This window comes from Nyctibius grandis, chromosome 1 (genome assembly GCF_013368605.1).
Source record: "Nyctibius grandis isolate bNycGra1 chromosome 1, bNycGra1.pri, whole genome shotgun sequence".
In the NCBI taxonomy this organism is placed as follows: Eukaryota; Metazoa; Chordata; class Aves; order Nyctibiiformes; family Nyctibiidae; genus Nyctibius; species Nyctibius grandis.
Window position 1 is genome coordinate 71,086,308 of NC_090658.1, and position 20,713 is coordinate 71,107,020.

Below are 20,713 nucleotides of genomic sequence, written 5' to 3' on the forward strand. Positions count from 1 at the left end.
AAGCTAAAAAGACAACCAAAACAAAAGCACGCACAGAAGCAAGCTCAAGTTTAACAGGGCTGAAACTGTTGTTGATCTAATGAGCTCTGATGGTCCCATACCTGCAACACGTTTCCAGAGGTCCTGAGTCCAAGAACAGTGCAGGACCCCAGTCTGCACCCTTCACGCTTGGCAGGCTTTAACAGCTCGGACTCCATGCCAAAACAGCAGATCCTACTCGGTTTGGGAGCAGCAGAGCTGCATTTGCTTGGCACTGAGCCTGAGTTAATAAACCCTGCTGGATCTTGAGAGTCGGCAAGGACCTGGCTTGAGCATGTTTGTGTCTGCCTCAAGTAACCTTGAATGAATGAGTGTTGACTATACTAGTGGAGCTAACCACCAGCCCAGTTCATTCCTTAGTGAGTACCTCCATGTAGAGAAAAAGGGGTTTACTGGTGTAACTAGCAGCTCCTTCTAGGAATCACTGCTTCAAGGTTGGCAAGTTTGATTTCCCTAGACTGCTTATTCTTTAACATGCTCCATTATGGAAATCTGCCAAACAATACACTAAATATGACAGGAACACCTCAGATTTGGATGCAGATCTTGCTGCTGCATAGTGGTACCAGAAGACATATCAAGACACTCCATTAATGCAGTATTTAAGCTAAGAAAGAAGGAAAAAAACCCCATAAACCAACACAATCCTGTCATTGCTGCCTCAGCAATGAAGCCATATAGGCTCCAACTGAATGTTAATTAATTTAGTCAGGAGCCAAAGGATTAGAAGAATCATAGAATGGTTTGGGTTGGAAGGGACTTAAAAGATCATCTAGTTCCAACCCCCCTGCCACAGGCAGGGACACCTTTCCTCTAGACCAGGTTGCTCAAAGCCTCATCCAGCCTGGCCTTAAACACTGCCAGGGAAGGGGCAGCCACAGCTTCTCTGGGCAGCCTGTTCCAGAGTCATAACAAAATGGTATAAAACGCAAGGCTCATACCGATTTAAAAAAAATCCTTTGTTCTCTCAGCAATGTAGAGATGTAAACCCAAGCAGAGCAAAGAGGTTAGGTACATGTTAGAGAGAGAAAAGCAGGGTGGGGATGGCAGCAGCCTGTCCCAGACCAGAGCACGGCAGAGAAGACCTCAGCGAGCAATGGCTGCCGCGGTGCCCTGTGCAGCCTCAGCCCAGAGCGCGGGCAGATCTGCCTGCGGCACAGAGGAGAGGCAGCTCCCCCAACAATACACCCACTCTTAGGGGGGAACTTCCCCAAATTTCGTTTCCAACTCTAAAAAGTGAGCAGAGCTCTACCACATGCAAACAAGGCTAGGCTCAAACAGTTTGGATTTTACATGGAGCAGTGTAAGTACAGGAGGAGTACGTACTCAAAGGTATTAAAAAAAAAAAGCCCAAAGCCCCAACAAACTACATGCTGGGGAAGGTCCACATTTTATACCGGTAGGACACTAATTCACCTGTAGCAGCATGTGAAAATTGAACTCAAGCATATGACATCACTAGAGAGACTTTGCAGAAGAACCACCCAGTACATCATGAAGCTGTGCTTAAAAAGGAGGTGATCAATCCAGCACTAGAGCACTCAACCACGCTAAACTAGGAGAACAATTTGCTGCAGAAATACAAAAAGCTATTGCACTACTTCAAGGATTAGTATAAGCTTCTGTTTAAAGAAGTGTAGGTACAACAATGTAAAACCAAATAGCCAAACTAATCCCATCTATGACTACTTCAGGGTTTTGGGTTTGTTTTGTGGTTTGTTTTTTTTTTTTTTAAAGCATTATGGAAATATTTAAAGAGACAAGCCTTTTTGCTAAGTGTAAACTAAGCTACAACGTAGTAGTAGCACACCTAGTAGTAACACACACACAGTAGTAACTTCACAGTGAGAAGGCACATTGTATCTGGCATCTAAGCTGGTCCTTAAGAACTGCTTATATTAAATGCTAGTTAGAACAAACCTGCATTAATGAAACAAAGGAATACAAAGCTAAACACTTTCTATATTTCATGCCCATGCAGAATATAATTAATATATGTGGTAAGAGTCAAGTGTGGCTTCAGTGTTTATTTTGAAAATATGTTTTACACCCACTTGAAGTAAATCATTTTTACCCTTGATTATACTTTCAGCCTTTCAACTTTGGCAAAGATTGATCCTTTTCCTGTGTTTTCAATGGGACTGAAGTGAACAGAGCTGGTTTGATTATTAGCAGTAACTTCAATAGAGCCTTGTCTTACCAAAACAGTCCATCTTTGTTTGTGCACTAGCATCAGCAATTGATGTAAGTACAGCTTTAGAGGTAGCCTGTTAGGCTACCTGCTGCTGCCGACCCAGGAGGTGCTACAGAATGGAAAAGAAAAAAAAAATCTCTTATAACATGGGTAAAAATAACCAGTTCTGTTATTTTCCTTGGGTTTTGTTTTGGTTTTGTTTTTGGTTTTTTTTAAGACATTTTGAAGAACCTTATCCTTCAATATCAGCTTATCACAATGTCAACCCTCCTGAGTTTTAAGTCTTTGAATTTCAAAATACCACCATGTATTAAGAACTCAAGCACTCTCGGTATAGACAACAGCATGGTGTATTTTCACAGCGTGAGGAACGACTCAGATATGTCTAAAAGCAGCTGAGCTGCAGTACAGTGTTAAATGTCAGGCAGCATCCAGTTCTTACACCCAGCTGTGCTTCACTTCTGTAAAGCGTCTCAGGAGGGGCTAGATCTGCTTACAATTCACAAGGAGAAAGCAGGCTCTCATGACTGTCATCCTACAGAAAGGTAACATTTAAACTATCAGGAGAGCAATATATACTTCCCCCCCTCTGCGATTCCTGACACTTTACTTGAAAAGATTTTTTTGGGGGGGAGGGGTGGGGGGAACAGGACAGGACCCAGACTCTACACTAGTCCACTTACTGCCCCAAAATGCATGACACCAGCAACAGAAAACAGAAACAGATGGCATGGTACTTGAAGTCAGAAAATTATTTCTGTCCCCCGAGCTTTCTTTTAAAGGAAATCTTTGTTAGCTACACAGAAAGCTAAGTTCAGACTACACTGGAAGCACTGATTTATACCTGTCATTTAGCCTGGCCCACACTGGATGTAACACAACCTGTGCAGGCTGTACTTGGGTGGCTGTATTATGGGTATATTCCTTAAAGAAGGGGCCATTCACATACAAATAAGCTTTTTCTAACTGAAACTTAGCTTATGCATCTCTGAACTGAGTAAAGTAAACCAGTAAATTGTTCTTACTTCTCACCTATTAATGCTGAAAGAAAAGTGAAGAGTGCCATGTCTAATCTGCACCTCTGTAGAGAAATTCAATTTCTACCAGTGCACCAAATTCTCCCCATAAACTACCAAGGATGTTATGCATTAAAAAATATATTTTGGAAATGCACAGATGAAAGTGAAGGGACAGTCTGGTCTACAGGACCTTCATATTCTACAGGGGAATAAACAAATGGATTACAGTTCCCTTTATTTATAAGGAAAATCCCATTGCTTTCTAGTTCACTGGAAACATTGCTCTTTCAAATCAATGACGAATTACTTTTTTTGTAGGTTTGGGAAGCAGAGAACGTCATTTTGAATTTGTTTTCTTTGAAAAAAAAATTTCATGGAAAACACTTGAAGGGCTCACTGTGGTTCAGGACTCCACAGTGGCAGGTGTTAACCAAATGAAATGCAAGTAGACATGATTCAACAAGTGCAAATCAAAGACAGTGCAAACTTTTACCAAGCATTTTGCACCTGCCTTTAAGGTTGTGGTTTCATGACCATTTCTGTGGTTTGAGTACTAACTTCAGTAGTCCGGATCCCCTACCTCTGATCTGTGCCAGAGATATCCCAGCATTCTCCATCAAACTCCTTGCACCAAAAAAAAAAAAAAAAAAAAAAAAAAAAATATTCCTATGAAACAGATTCTCTTTTTTAGTCCATCCACCCTCCCTCCTTACTGTGAAATGGTACAAATCCTCAGTGCTGCAAGACAAGCAAGAATGAACAGCTAGAACTAACAGTAATTAGATTAGGGGCTACTTAAGCTGTATCACCATGTCCTGGTTTGGCCTAAACCAGGCCGATTTTCCTTTCGGTGATTTTTGCTTTCAGCTAAGTCTCCTCTAAGTAACTGCACTTTCTGAAACTAACTGCATGTTTTTGCAGACAGTGTCTGCTTCCAGGACTGATAACGCTCGAAGTTTGTAGTCATCACTGAGGCACCGGTAGGGATGTTGTGCAGAAAGGCTCTTGCTGTACTTGTTCTTGAGAGAAACCAAGGTCACTGCTGAATTCCTCACTGCTTACGAGTGAAGAGCCGAAGGGGGGTCGCAGCTGCAGGGGGGAGCGGACAGGGCAGGTGACCCAAAATTGACCAACGAGGGTATTCCATCCCATACACGTCATTCTCAGTATAAAGCGGGGGGATCACGAGGGTCTCGCTCTCTTTCTGCTATGGCCGGTGTCCAAGGAGGACTCCGTCTGTTTTCCTGCTGCCCCCGATCCCGATCCGTGCATCCCTGAATCCAGCTCTCGACCGTCGCTAGGCCCAGCCTGGGCCTTCCCGGAGCCTGCCCTGCAGTGCCGGTGGTGACGTGGCTGACTTCAGGGGAGCTCAGTCTTGGTTTTGTATATATATTTGTATATATTTGATTATTTCTATTATTATTATTATACTCTTTTTCATTATTATAGTTTATTAAAACTGTTTTAACTTTCCAACCCGGAGGTCTCTCTCCCTTTTCCCTTTCGCTTTGGGGGGAGGGAGGGGGATAACAAAGGGCATCTGCCACAGGTTTAATAGCTGGCCCAGCTTTAAACCGTGACACACCATCAAATAGGAAAACAGACTGGGTTTCTTGTGTGCCACCTCCTCCACTGGACATCTTCACACAAGTTCTTGCCTGTCATTCATTATGTCACAAACCATAGTCCATGGGGTATGTTTTACTTTTATTCCCCGTTTTAGTAATTTCTCAATACAGCAGTCTTGTAATAAATCACTTTCTGAATCCCTTCCTCATTAAGTCGCCCCACTATCTTCTCTGCGAACCACTGCCTGTAACCTCACTCTAGTTGAGAGCCATTGCTCCCCTCCTGAGGAGGGAAGGACTTCACTAGCCTTAGCGGGGCATATATTGCTGACTTCAAAAGGATCCAGAAAGAGTTAAAAATGGTAAGGATCTCCTGCACGCTGGGATTGAATTAATAATTGTTATTTTTTTAGTTTTAACTAATATTTTCTGCTACACCAGGAAATATCCAAGTGACCACCAAAACAACTAGAATGACCAGTCTTTCTCCATAGTCAGTGGAGAATGAGGAAGGGGACCCGAAGCGATTCAAAGCAGGTGGCAAATGTCAACAGCACCTTTAAGATGTCTACAAAAAAAAAAAAAAATCCCACTTCTCTGCACTTCAGGGATTAAAAGTAGCCCAAGAAACTTAACTTCTCCCAGCACCAATGTCTGACATGTATTCAAAGACAAAAAAACCCTGAAGAATTTCTATATGTATTTGTGACAGATGTCCATTTTAAGTTGTATTTAAAATGGCTATTTATTATTAATAAAAGGACAACCAGAGACTTCCACTAAAAAAAACATAATTAGATTTCTATGGTGTCACAAGCTCACGTAGACCAACCCTGAAAGGCTCTTATCAGGAAGTCCTCCGAGGACACAGTCTTTGTTCTCTTCTCACATTGGTACCACGCATCGGGATGAAGCCATGAAAATGACATGGTGGTTCCTGCTCCATGTGACATTCAGATAAAGTCACTTGGGCCCAAACGTTGCAAGCATGAGCAGACACCACCTCTTCTAGTCACACTGTTAAAGAGATTTACATTAACTATCACGTTGTCAACACTAAAAAATACACAAGAAGCAGCAAAGTCTCAGGGCCTTTGAAGAACATTAGTATCTCATCCTTCAGGAAGAAAGGCACTCAAAAGCAAGAAGCTAGGAGGGAGTTATGGCGTACATAACTGCACTCCAACCACAACCGCTACATGAAAGGTTTCACCTTTCTGCTCCAAACGCATGTCTTCTGAATGCTTTACAATGCATATTTAAATGCGGCATCAATTTAAATTCTCAAAGCTCATCTCCTTTTCACAATGTCAGCCACAGGCTGGGATTCCAGCTTCACCCATAACACTCTGAGGATCGCTTTAGGGAGTGCACTTACACAATCCCACGTGCCCAGGGCACTGCGGGATGGTGCAGCCACACATCAGCGAGGGCTGCAGCTGGTACCACCTGCACGGGCAGTGACCAGAGTGGCTTTAGCCCCAGAAACCAACCAAAACCTTAACTGGCAAAACTGGCCTCCGCAGCCTAGAGCAAAACCCCCAACCACAGTGCCTGCTTCCCATTCAAACTCTTCTTTGCCTCCACGGTCACATATAGGACTTGCCTAAAGAACTGTGAGGATAAGCTGGCAAGATATTCTTCAGAATACACCTAAACTCAACCAAAGCCTTTTTCTTAAAGGCCTCTTGATTTGCTTTGTTGTTTGACGACACATCAGCGTGAAGCTCTACTCCTTGTCCCGTCCTTCCACAGGACCAGGTGGTACCTGCTCACATGGATTTGATGTCAATGGGAACATTCAGCTTGTGTTTGTCCTGTTCACATAGGAATAGTATTTATAGAAAATTACTTATAGAAAAACAATTTAACACTAACATTCCCCATCACAAGATGTAAACAAGTAATCATCAACCTGCATGAGCTCCCCCCTCTGCCCTTTCATCTCCTGTTACTTTCTCCAGCACCAAGTTAATCAAAAAAGGAAAAGATTTTACCTCAGTAATGCATTTAGAAAAACTACACTGCATTAAGTCACGTTTCTGCCTGCTACTACTCGTCAAACCTAGTGTGTGTCATCAGGAAGTATGGAGCTTTCAGCTCTGTGTTTTGGTGTCCATAGTGAGATGAAACCCATAGCAGACGCAACAGTCCTGTGGACGGACAAAACTGGGGCTGGTGCACCCGGACAACTGCCCACTGAGCTGGGACACTCTCTGACAAAGAGGCACGCCAGAGTTAGACCTGGCAGAAAGCTTCCACAACCTCTGGGAGCCCTGGAGCGTGCAAGATAGAGCAATCTTTCATCTCTCCTCCCAGGACACATGTGGGGGCAGAGGGAGGGGGAAATACCAGCGGAGGAAGGTAACCCGGGAGGAAGCGTGGCAGAAACTGCCAACCTTGGAGGAATCTGACCCAAACCCACAGGTCTCTCAGCATTCATTAAAGGGAACAAGGAAATGCACAAGAGCTTTCTTATTTTGTCCAGGTGTGCAGATTACCAATGCTAGCTAAGTACGGGTATGGTAATTTTTCTATCCCTTAGAAGACACATTCACTTTTCATAAAAGACCCAAAGATGCTCATGAAAAAAGACTTTGAGGACAGCAGATCAAACCAGATACCTGCCCTCTTTGGAGTGGAAAAGAGAGGCAAATATATCCAAGCCCTGAAAGCAGCTGCTTCTGCCTAGCAGCAGGACCAAAAGACCACACTAAAACCAAGAAGGTGTGGGAAGGGATTACAGAAATGAAGCAAGGGTCAGGAGACCATCCGCATACCACTATACACTCGAATAACCTGGCTGTCTCGGGAATGCACCCTGCTCGCAGGGGCTCAGTAGCATTAGAAAATACAAGCAGGGAAGAAGCAGTACCTTTGGTAACAGTTTGTCAGGCTTTCAGCATCAGAATAAAAACATCACAGTCAAATAGCACAGAACCAAACCAAACCAATTCCCACAGCTGATACTTGTAAAATAACTAAGACAAAAATCAATCAGTTAACTCTTTAATCAGCAGGCTTAAATTCAGAGGAGAATAGCCTGTTCTCCTACAGCCAGCATAAGACTTGTAGAGACTGTCATGTGTGTTTGAATTCGCTACCAGCCAAGCCTAACCCGGGTCTATTCTGCCCATCTGAGTGCTCTCATAAGGAACAGACAAACTGTGAGAGCCCAGGCTGACACCTCGGGGAGGCGAGGAGTGAACAGGTTGAGCGGGACGGGACGCAGGCATGGCAGCAGCCACTGATGGTGCAGCACAGGAGCCTTCCCCCTGCCATGGGGCAGCACCCCTTGCTTTCAGCTTGCCCCAAAAGCAGAAAAGTCATGACATGAGTGTTTACCGTAATTCATTTAAATACTTAACTCAGAGAACAATAAATAATAAGAAAAAAAAAAGAAAACCACAAAAATCCCCACCAAAATCCTATTCTCCCTTTACAATTAAGAAGATTAAACCAAAGTGTTCTCAGTTACTTGAGCAGGTGATTTTTATCTATATGCTGGTCTCTTACAGGAGCAATGCTTAGAAAGGAATGTAGCTGTTTCCTTGTCTTGTGTGCAACAGAAAGTCCTGAACAGACAAACTCTGACCCACTGGGTTCAGACTGGATTAACCCAGATTCAGATCAATTCCAATGGAATAATACTGTTAACTATTAACAATAACTAGTATCACAACCAAATCCTTTCCCATGCATTTCTTAAAGATGGACAAAAAGTTAGCACTCATAACAGCATTATGGAAGAATGAAAATACATGGTCTCCATCTTCACTGGGAAACATCACTTCAGTCTTCAGGTGGAGCCAAGCAAAATCCATCAACAACAGTGACAGTGACAATTTATCCTAGAACTATTTATGCTGAAAAAGAGGAGATAGCATAATAGCTCATTCTTCTACTATTTAGCAGGCAGTGTCCCAACCAGACATGAAAGCTGGAAAAGGCTCCTTAGTTTGCATTTGCCAACCAGCATTTCCCTTTCAAATACAATAAAAACGTGGACTTTAGTAAAGCCTTTGACACAGTCTCCCACAGCATTCTCCTGGAGAAACTGACTGCTCATGGCTTGGATGGGCGTACGCTTTGCTGGGTAAAAAACTGGCTGGATGGCCAGGCCCAAAGAGTTGTCATGAATGGAGTTAAATCCAGCTGGTGGCCAGTCACAAGTGGTGTTCCTCAGGGCTCAGTATTGGGGCCAGTTCTGTTCAGTATTTTTATCAATAATCTGGACGAGGGGATCGAGTGCACACAGATGACACCAAGTTGGGCAGGAGTGTTGATCTGCTTGAGGGTAGAAAGGCTCTGCAGAGGGATGTGGATAGGCTGGATTGATGGGCTGAGGCCAACAGTATGAGGTTCAACAAGGCCAAGTGTTGGGTCCTGCACTTGGGGCACAACAACCCCACGCACCGCTACAGGCTTGGGGAAGAGTGGCTGAAAAGCTGCCTGGTGGAAAAGAACCTCGGGGTGCTGGTCAATAGGCAGCTGAATATGAGCCAGCAGTGTGCCCAGGTGGCCAAGAAGGCCAACAGCATCCTGGCTTGTATCAGAAATAGTGTGGCCAGCAGGACTAGGGAAATGATTGTCCTCGGCACTGGTGAGGCCGCACCTTGAATACTGTGTTCAGTTCTGGGTCCCACACTTCAAGAAAGATGTTGAGGTGTTGGAGCAAGTCTGGTGAAGGGTCTGGAGGGTATGACCTACGAGGAGCGGCTGAGAGAGCTGGGGTTGTTTAGCTTGGAGAAGAGGAGGCTCAGAGGTGACCTTATTGCAGTCTACAACTACCTGAAGGGACGCTGTAGCAGAGTGGGAGTCGGCCTCTTCTCCCAGGTAACAAGCAATACGATGAGAGCAAACGGCCTCAAGTTGCGCCAGGGGAGGCTTAGATTGGATATCAGGAAAAAATTCTTCACTGAAATGATTATCAAGCAGTGGAACAGGCTGCCCAGGGAAGTGGTTGAATCAGCATCCCTGGAGGTATTTAAAAGATGAGTAGATTGCAGTGCTTAGGGACATTTTTTAGTGGTGGACTTGGTAGTGTTAGGTTAATGGTTGGACTTGATGATCTTAAAGGTCCTTTCCAACCAAAACGATTCTATGATTCTAAAATAGGGCCCAAACCACCATACATTTGCACAACCTATTCAGTAATCTGTATTACTGAGCCTCTAATACAGATTAGCCCAGCTAGTATCACTAGCAATAGTTAATCGAACCTTTGGTTTCACCAGCAATGGCTGTACCTACAGAAACATTTCAGGGTGCTTAGTATTTTCCCAACTGAAAATAGCATTTATAAAATACAGAAAAGCTCTCATAAGCGAGGAAAAGAGGTAGGAGAGGTATGCTCCCACCTGTCTCACCACTCCATCCAGAAGATGGCTACAAAACCCAACAGAGAGTTGCCATGGATGCGGATGTTGACTTAAAAATAGCAAAAACTTTTAACACAAATTTCTTGACTCTTCTCTTGACCACCCTGATCGTGTACATTCCCTGGTTTGAAGAAAAAAGGACAAGCATTTTACAGCCATTCTTGAACTCTCCTGCTTTCATTAAGAAAGCTACTACCTACAACTATTTAGTTCCCACGTCTTTGCTAGGTCTGAGGTTGTAGCTGAGTTTTCTTGTGCACGTATTAACAGTCAATGTTTTGATTCTTGAGTATCAGACATGAAACCACGTTGTGCCCTCTTTACTTGCTGAACTTCATATAGGAACAGTAGAGTTGCATGGATGCAAGCAAAAGCAGAAGAAAGTCTGAAAAGTACTTTCTAACTGGCAGATGATTGTCAGGAATAATAGTAACATACCTCATTTCTAAGATTCAAGGTGGAATATATGAGGTTAAAATATCATCACTTGGCTTCCCCTACAAAGAAGGAACCTTAAAGAAACTTGTTTATGCACTGAAGTTGTTACAAAACAGCTAAGATTTGAATTCTAAATAGGTATTTTGTTCTGCTTTCCTGAAGAGAGACCTATGTCAGCATACCAGTACCTACCCACAATAAACAAAGCTGCTTCTGGTGAAAAGCTACTCTATGAAAGCTACCACAAAGTGAAAGAAACTGGTAACTTTTACATAGCTTAAGTGATAAGAGGACTAGTAGGCATGCTGACACATTTTTAAGCATAAATACTTCCTGGGAAAGGCTAATGCACAATGGACTTCCAAGCTTCTTCCCACTTACCAGCATTTGGATAAACCCCAGATACTGTGCTAAAGCTCTAATTTCACATGACTTTATGAAGTTATTTCTCATAATGCATTTTAAGTTTAAACCACATTTTAATACACATTTAGTGCTATCATGGATACAGCCACAACAAGGAGCAAACGTACAAGACCAAGATGTGCAAACAGCACGGCCTTCTCCAGGGAACAGTCCAAGGCAAAAGCCTAAGTGGTGGCTCTGATCCATACTTGGAGAAGCAAAAGTGAAAACAAAGCAAAAGTGTTGCCCCGGTAGGAGCAAATTACCCATCATCAAACAGTTAAACTGTTACCTAAGATACTTCAGCAGAAAATTATGGCACAGAAGAAAAATCCTCTTATACAAGTTGAAAGAACAATTCTGCCCCAGAACTGGTCTAATCCAGTAGAGAGCTGCACTAGTCTAGCACGCAGTGATTTCCAAACAGTGTATTTAACAGCTAAACGATCAGATTTAATTCTCCTGCTGATCAAACTCTGGCTGTGATTTGGGGGTTGTTACCATGTCAGGTCAGTCTCCCTGAGAGTTTGCAGAATGGGTCCCAACTGAAGCTGGAAGACAGCCTTCACCTGGTTAACAGAGTGTTTGTGTATTGATCGCTGCAGACTTTGTTTGTCACATGCAGCTAGAGTCTTCACAACATCACAAAATCATTAAAAACAGCAAAACAAAGGGAGAAGCAGACAACGCAGTTGTTTTACACCAGGAAAACCAAACCATAACTATATTCAGAATATATTCTGCTTACCGCTTTTTCAAAGCAAAGAAAACATGAAGCAAGCTCATTTAAACTCTAAAGGCAGTTCTATCAGCTGATTAGGCTGTTAAAATACTCATTTTCACATCAGGTTTGACACAAAAAAAAGAAATTACAATTTCCCATTTGTTCCAAATTCTCTTGAAAAAAAACCAAAAAAACCCCTAAACACTACTATTTATTAATCTGCTGTTTATATGTGTAAATCTATGTCTAAAAAAAAAAAAGTATAACAACATTATATGACCTTTACTACAAACCCTTTACCAGCTCAATACATTAATATGGATTTGACAAACCTGTTGCATGTAGTGTTGCGCTCCAAGAGCCCACTTTTGCTGTGAGACACAAGTGAATAGAGATAGAACAAGTCAAAATGCCCCAGGTTAGACTCCTGTCTAGAATTTCAGAGTTAATAGTGAGGAAGAGATTTGATTCTTGCAAAGATACTGTTGTGATCAGATAAGACTGTGGAAATACTTGCACGTAGGAGAAAAAACACAAGGTAAAATTAAGGCTTCCCTTCCCTCCCTCATCATCTTTTTAATCACTTTTGTTCCTTTGAGAATACCAACAGTTCCAGTCAGTGCCTGAATATGAAGAGGAAGGTACAAATAACAGTTGTAATCACTGAATTCAGTTCTCTGCAACCACCCTTTTTGGCTGGTTAGAGAGTCTGGCCTGGAACAGAAAGAAAAAAGATGACTTCTACCCACACAGACTTCTCTTTCTGTATGCTATGCCAGGCTTACCCTGCATCACTGGGAGTTTAGCCCAAGATCTCCAGTTATGTGATCAAACACCTACATATGCCTGAAAGGTTTGGGGTGCAGGTCCAGCCATACCCCTCTCATATCAGCTGGTCTAGGTATCCCTCCCCAGGTGTTGGACCCCTTCAAGCCATTCCAGCTGGTCACAGTCAGCCAAAATTGCTGTTATCTCAGTCTGCACCTTGCCTAATGGCTAAAAATATTACAGAAGTAGTCAATACAGCTTTCCCTTCTCCATGTCTGTGGTAGAGAGCAATCACAAGGCTGCAAGGCAAGAAGCTTCAGTTGTCTAACACAGGAGACTGAAGTCTTTTAAAATTAGTTTTCCAGTTGACCAGGCAGATGAATTAATTTTCCCTGTGACATACGATCCACTGGTTTACAACCCAAGAGAAAAGTGGGAAACACACGGCCAAAGAAAGACACTCTTGCAAAGGTACCTGTCATGTCAATCTACACCTTCAGATCATGTACCAGGTATTTCTCGTGTTAACTTTGCTTAGCTTTAGGAAGGTACAAACCTGAAATATGCTCAGAAGCTCCCCTCTGTAAAAACAGTTAAAGGCAACTATAGTACCAGGGTTGGAGGGCTGCACCCAGTACCCTCTCCACACGAGTCTATGCATCAGTGTTTTCCGCACACATGGCCTAAAATTACTGTTCTTCAGAAAGCAGCACGTATTTTGGCACAGCTAGGTGATCATTAGGTTTATGAGTACTAATGTATATTTTCTCATTCTGTACAAGTACTTAAAATGCTCAAAGGCATGCGTTGAGCATCCTTCACTGAGCTTCAGGTCTGAACTCAGCATAGTCTCAACTGAGAGGCTGAGGGAGCTGGGTCTCTTTAGCTTAGAGAAGAGGAGACTGAGGGGTGACCTCATTAATGTTTATAAATATGTAAAGGGCAAGTGTCAAGAGGATGGAGCCAGGCTCTTCTCAGTGACATCCCTTGACAGGACAAGGAGCAATGGGTGCAAGCTGGAACACAGGAGGGTCCGCATAAATATGAGGAAAAACTTCTTTACGGTGAGGGTGACCGAACACTGGAACAGGCTGCCCAGAGAGGTTGTGGAGTCTCCTTCTCTGGAGACATTGAAAACCCGCCTGGACGCGTTCCTGTGTGACATGATCTAGGTAATCCTGCTCCGGCAGGGGGGTTGGACTAGATGATCTTTCGAGGTCCCTTCCAATCCCTAACATTCTGTGATTCTGTGATATGCCCTGACATCCATCCCATGGCCCTTCAGATGGTCTTCATACTTTCTGCTTCTCTGTTGGCACTATTTCTGCTCTCCTCTCAGCTGTCTCCCTGGAGGATACAAGAGTCTTATCATCTGTGAAGCTAAAGAAAAGGTAATAGTTATGAAGTAACAAGGCTTTTTAAGACGAAGAAATGCACTACTTGTAATGAAAAAACTAAGGTAATGGGTATCCTCAGCAATTTTCGAACAAGAAGCAGGAAGGAATTCTATTAACAACTGTCACACATGCTACAAAACACTGTGAAGCAGTTGACTATAATAATAAAACAATGATTATGGAAGACAGACTACGAACAGAACACCTCATTAACTTGACATACACTGCAAAGAATTTTTACTAAATACATTTCATTGTTCTGTCCCAAGAGTAAAGACATCACCTCCAGAGACTCCAACTTAAAAAGTTACAGTGGGAAACCGATGCCTACAATTGGAGGAAAACCACTATTTATCATTTCTGTAGATACTGCCTATCTATTTACAAACAAAAGTACTTCAAAACTTGTCTAAACCCTCCCCTCACAAAAAAAAAATAAATAAAAATCAAGGATTATAGACTACTGAGTGTTTGTAAAGTGATGAACAGGTTGTTAGATACCTTGAAACATCACTTCTGCCAGCATTAAACTTCTGCAGGGCTCCAGAAACTGCGTTGCCACACTGAATATTTCAAGAAGCAGCTTCATTCCTACCAGTAGGTATCAGAGTTTTCAAACCACCACCAGTAAGGACTGCAGCTTGAGGACCAGGGGGTGGGCAGGTGAAGTGAGGTGAAGGAGGTATCAAGTCAGCTATATCCATCTCCACTTCTGAAACCACAGACTTCAGTAGCAACTGAATTCAATACTAGTTGAGGAAATTCTAGTTTCATTAATTATTTCCAAAGAACATATATAGTCCTCAGTTGGAGAGAGGTTAACAAGTATGAACCGAAGCAGCACATGAGGAAAAAGGAATTGCTACAAAGCATTGTAACGGAGAACACGAGAGGGCTTGTACACAAGGACACGCACCTCTCCAACTCCAGATTTTGGAAGACCAAAAGGAAAGGATCGACAGCTTTTGTGACAGAGACAAGAAAATAAATAGAATGTTTGTTAGCAAGGAGACAAAAACTTTTCAAAAGCATCTGATTTAGCATTTCATTCATATTTTCATTGAAATGGAAGTAGACCACATGATGTTAAACATCAGTGACCTGTCTATCTGGATAAAGTCTGACTTCTCTCAAAGTATTAGTTTTGTTTCAGATTTTTAATGGGATAAGAACTACTATTTTAAGGAAAATAACCCAACAGTTCATCCAGAGCAAATACTTCTACCTAGCAGTTGCAAACTGCAATTATTCTCTATGGTTAAGCAATCATTGATGATCATTTGCCACCAATACAAGCTTCTGTAGAGGCCTGGCTAGCTGCAGTGGTTTACCTTGGAAAAGGGAAAGCAGACATGGCTGCTCTAGCTTGTTTGGGGAGAGGAAGACAAGGAGAAGGGAAAATTCAGGGAAAAGAAAGAAGAGGCACTCACTTCAGCCTTTCCTATGAAGTCCCTGCCTTTCCTGCAAGTCACATCTTTTCTCTTCAGTAGTTTTTCCCTGCAACATAATGTCCTCTTACCTGACATACTAGAGGAAAAAAGTCTTCTCTTCGAAATTTTCTGAATCCACCCGATTTCCCTCACTTTAGTAACACACACAGAGAGGCTGGCTACCCTGTGAACTGCTCCTGCTGCCCTGTACCTTCATCCAGCAAAGGCTCCGCAGCTGTAAAGTCTCCTTTTAACCTGAACCCATACCAAACAGTGGCAGCTGCCACTGAGAACTGCTGTGCTGCCGCCCAGGAAACTGCTGCCCCAAAACACATTGATTTTCTGTGCAAAAGAAAGGCAGTAATATTTGTATTCGTGACTTTTGTGGTTTTGGAAGCACACCCAAACACCAAGATAAGCGATGTGTTTGTTATGCGCTTTTCACCAAAATGCTGCCTGCAGTGAGGGAAATGGGTGGCATCCTCCTGCAGAACTAAGTTCTGAATTGTACTGACATTTCTCTGTAAGAATCAAAACATCGCTGCATAAGAACAAACTGGCTGTGTTAATTTCCTAGTAAATTCAGCAATTTTGGGATTTCTGTCCATGTGTGGCTACTTTTGATTCCCCACCACCACCTCAATATGTAGGTTTTTGAACCAGAAGCATCATAAAAGCTGAGAATTTCTGGCAGCACCAGCAGGACAGAAAAACAGCTTGACAGTCCCCAATAAAGGACTTCAGCCGATGGTTCAGATTTCTAGTAGTTGTTAAAACATGTCTCAGCACTTACCTTGGTGGCAAAACATGAGGCTCAGTGACTCTCCCATTCCCTTACTCCCAACTGGATAGGGAGGGATAGCAGAAGCATCCCTCCAGAGCTAGTCCCTGGCACTCCTCCCCACCCAGTACTATCAGCTGATATCCTGCTGTGTGCCCGTGCAACTCCATTGTTTCCTACAAACACACAAGCTTACTAAACTTTTAGTACCAAGCAACTAATGATACTAACATCAAGATGGCATCTCTGAAATTCAGTGGTTAACTGAATGAAAGCCACTCTTTGACTTTCCTCACTCCCATACTCTATGTATTCCCTACATAAACTGAAGGTCACATAGTTGAAACAGCCGAAAGAGCATATAAAAGACTTATTTGTTTTGTCAGACTTCAGTTGGGAACAGGGTAACTTACTTAAACAGCAAGGAAAAAAAAGTAACTGAATAAAACTGTTTAAATTTATATTAAAATATAATCCTTTAGAACTGGATCACTCAGGTAAAAATGACAAATCTGAAAAAGCCAAAGGATGCTTACACTGAAATCTACAAGCCACTTGCTGTCAAACAATGGTAAGGCAGTATCAAGGGAAAGTTTAAGAACATTTTATGAAATCGTTTAGATTTAATGAAACATCTTTTACTAAAGGCAAAAGTAATCCTTTGTTATATTCTGGTGCACATGGTATCCTAATTATAAAGCCATTTTTAATAATGAGGTCTTTGGAGTCTAATTTCAATCTCTGCTGAAATACGTTTAGTACAAATTTTAATGTAAGTACGCTAAGAATTATAGAAGCCTGAAGAAAAGACATATATGTAGTTTAAGCAGAATAGAAAAGTGCTTGAGTCTTCCAACTTATCAACGATTCCCCCAAATGATCAGTTACATCTCATGCTTTCACATGCAGAACAATTGTGCAAGTCTTGCACAATGAACAACTTATTATATATGAGGAAGTCTGACAAAATTATATATATCAGGAAAACAGTAAACATGAGTAAAATTAGGAAAAAAAGAAACCCCACACCAGTGCTAACTTCCATATACTATGCACATTTTGTGTGCTAAGTCTCCAAAGTACAAATGTCTATGCTTAAAACTAAGTGCAAATTACAATTCCATTTGATTTCTCATTTGCAAAACTGTAATCAGTAAAAAAGAAGAGGTTAGCAAGTCTTCCACCACACAGGAACAATAAAATAGAGATCATAAAAGCATTTTTAATGTGCGTCCTCAGCTATTTCTGCACACCAAACCTCTAAAGAAAGTTAGTAATTTCTCATTATAGCATATGAACATCTTGCAAATAAGAATGTCCTTTTCCTAACATCACCTTGATTTACCTCAAAGCATAGCTCCTAGTCACTTTGAGCGCCAAAGGTGAGTTCACAAACTGAGTCACTGCAAGGAGTAGTCATCTGTGAGAAGTCTGGATTAGGGGACGTGGCTAGGATCACCTTGGAAGGCTCCAATATTGCCGGGAAAAAACAACAACACAGTTCTCCTACCTTACATTATTCTCTCTTATGTCACAGCTTCTAGACTCATGAAAGCTGCAGTAATCCCCCTCCTCAAAACCTGTTGTATGGGAGAGTATCGGCTTCTACTCACTTTGTCAGCAAGCCAGAAGCCAATCGTCACGTACAGAGGAAAAAAACCTGACGCTTGAATTTAGGGAACAACCACTAGCAGTACTAGGCAGTTATTTTATGCTGATCAACTGCTAGGGAGAGATTTGCCAGGAGAGATCTCACCCTAGGCAGAGCAAACGCACAGAGCAAGCAGATCCCTGCAGCCTCAGCGGCAGCCAGCACACGCCCTGCCTCTCCCCTCCCCTGCCCCGCTGCCTCTGCTTCCCACATCTCTTCCGGTCTCTCTGCGCCAGGCCTCCTCACTCCAAATTGTTCTTGCTCTTTGCCAAGCCAGCGCTGGTCAGCCTTTACCCTCCACATCAGAAGCCTTACAGGACTGCCATCAGCATGCAGACTCCTTCAGCTCCCACGTCATGGCACTCCATCCAGAAACAAGGCTTCCTGTTCCATTCAATTTAATTCCTCTGCCAACTCCATCTTGCTGTTCTTGCTGCATTTTGGTTTGCCCACTCCTCCTGGACAGCAGGAAAGGAACACGTACACACACCAGAAAAGTGTCACTCTGCTCCGGGATTCACCACAGGAATTTATAGGGGTCTAAAATAGCCAGGACAGACAAAAAATGAATCTTGTTCAAGTCCCACAAGACTTGGACAGCTCAATGTTGTCAGAATTACTAGGGAGTTAAGCCACTTAATGAAAAATCTGTACGTTTAACTCTAGTTTTTCAACATGTATTATTTGATTCCTTGTGTATAGCATTTGTAAACATGAAGACAGACATCCTGCAATGGTCAGTTCCCCACTGGATCACTGAAACACTGAAGATTTTCAGTGAAATAGCCTAAACGTGATTTTTTTTTTTTTTTTAATATACTGGCAGGAACAACAAAATAAGTGGGTTTCTCGAAAGTTCACTCTCTGAGGTATCCAAACCAACTCTTTGCTAGGATTTTCCCCACAGACTCAAGTGGGATGGAACATTTCCATTTGGAAGAAACCAAGAAAACCAAGAAATCTGGGTTAGGATTGCTCAATTCTAACAGCAGACAATAAATTGCAACTGTGATACACAGAAGGAAAAGGTGCACTTGCTGAATTTACATGGGACTTCAATGACTTTCCTCCTTAGCTATGACAGCAGAAAAACATCTTACGATGGAAAGTGGTGGATTCATGTCCTACATTGGACTAGACAAACTGCATACACGCTGTACTGACTACCGCACAACAGAAATACATTTAAAAGACACTTGGAAAGTAAAACCCATTGAGTCACAAATTTGAGAGCAGTACAGCAAAGAAAATCTGGCCAACCAGCAGAAACTGCTCAAGAGATCTAACCAGAGAAGTGGAACAAAAAAATAAGTGGAGGGAAAAGCCCACGAGAAGAGACTAGGACTGTTTTATTTAATCGCCCCTAAGATGGGAGCATCACAATTCTGCCCATATTCCAGGAGTATTACAATTTCCTGAGGTGGGCAAATTTGCAAGGAACCTAATAGCAAGAGTCCAAACATAAAAATCCAAAAGGAAAGATAAAAGGAGAAAGTAAGCTACGCAAAATGTATATATTTCCTCTTTCACGGAATGATCTGTAATTTAACTTCAGTATGAAGGTTTAATTATCATCATAGATATTTGTATTGTTACAGTAGTCAGTGTCATTTGATACAGTATTTGCAGGTTCAAGGAAATTTCAACAATTAAGTACCACTTTGCCAAATTTACAGTTTTGGAGGAAAACCAGCATTTTTAGAGTTTTACAAGTTTGCAATTGGTTTCAGATGAAGCCATACCAAAACCCACCATCTTTTCCCCCAAAAGTGGAGGCAAAACTGATTTTTAAGGTAGTTTAAACTAGAGTGACAAGTAGGCATGATTCCAATGTTTTTCCACTGTGGTCACTATAGGACTGCTAAGACTGATCAGGTATCCTAATTTGGTATTTTTCCAGTTTGAAAAAAAAGCAATGAGCAATTTCTTGCTTGTTTCTTGCGACATGTAGTATTAGCACTATTAATATATCTGCTGTACAACCCAAGATATGATATATGCAGATAACTTCTCTAAATCCTAAACCCTCAAAAATATCATTTCTAAAATGCAAATAAGTGGTCAAAGCAATAGTATGATAAATCAACACTAAATTTCCTACTGCCATAGGATGTGTTCTCTCAGTTGGGTGGTGACAGCTGTTCTTTTTTAAATGAAGCCCATTTTCTTTTGTGTCTCATTAGTGCAGCCCTACCTGCCCAGTCCTATTAGTCACTTCCTGCACGAGCACTACACAGAATCAAAATACCTCTTATTACTTCCAACACAGTATACAGGTTTAACTGAAACATTAAAGCTGCAATTGAGCAAACCTGTCCCCTGTGCCATCACACACAAGGGTGTTACCTGTGAAACACTCTGGATAGGAACTCTATTGCTTCAGAGAGAGACTAACTCCTTTTCCCAGCCAGCGCTCTCCCACCTCCAACCAAATTATGTTCAAAGAGAAAGAGAGAAGGGAAAAAAAAAAAGGAGGAAAAGCATACAAACATCGTTACTCTACCTTTTTCTCCTCACTTCTAGAGCTTGAGAGACAGGTAAGAAAAGGGAGAACAAAATCAATAATTCTTCTGCTACTTGAGGGAGGGGAGGTGTCTTCAAAAAACTGTAATGATCAATGCAACAATAACGTAGTCTTCTGTTACAGGCTTTTATGATTTTATACTTGCAAATTTCACTGTTGCTCCACTTTACCACCAAAAATATCTGTATAACAAAGGCACAAGGTTATCAAGCTTGATCTTCAAAATCAGCATGCTGAAATCACAGTTGAGTAACACAGTAACACAGGCTAGTCCAGAAAAAGAGACAAATCCCAACTTCTCCAAGCCACAAGTAACGACGCTTCCCATGACCCTGCACGAAGGGGGAGAAGAAAAAAAAAAAAAACAAAACCAAACCCACACAGCTGCAATTTC

The 20,713-nt window shown here is 42.1% G+C and overlaps 1 protein-coding gene across 1 annotated transcript in view; it reads right to left on the minus strand.

The window, feature by feature from the left end:
- The window catches only part of RNF217 (ring finger protein 217), a 63,998-nt gene that overhangs the window by 26,398 nt on the left and 16,887 nt on the right, over positions 1-20,713 (minus strand). The gene's annotated exons all lie outside the window — the stretch shown is intronic.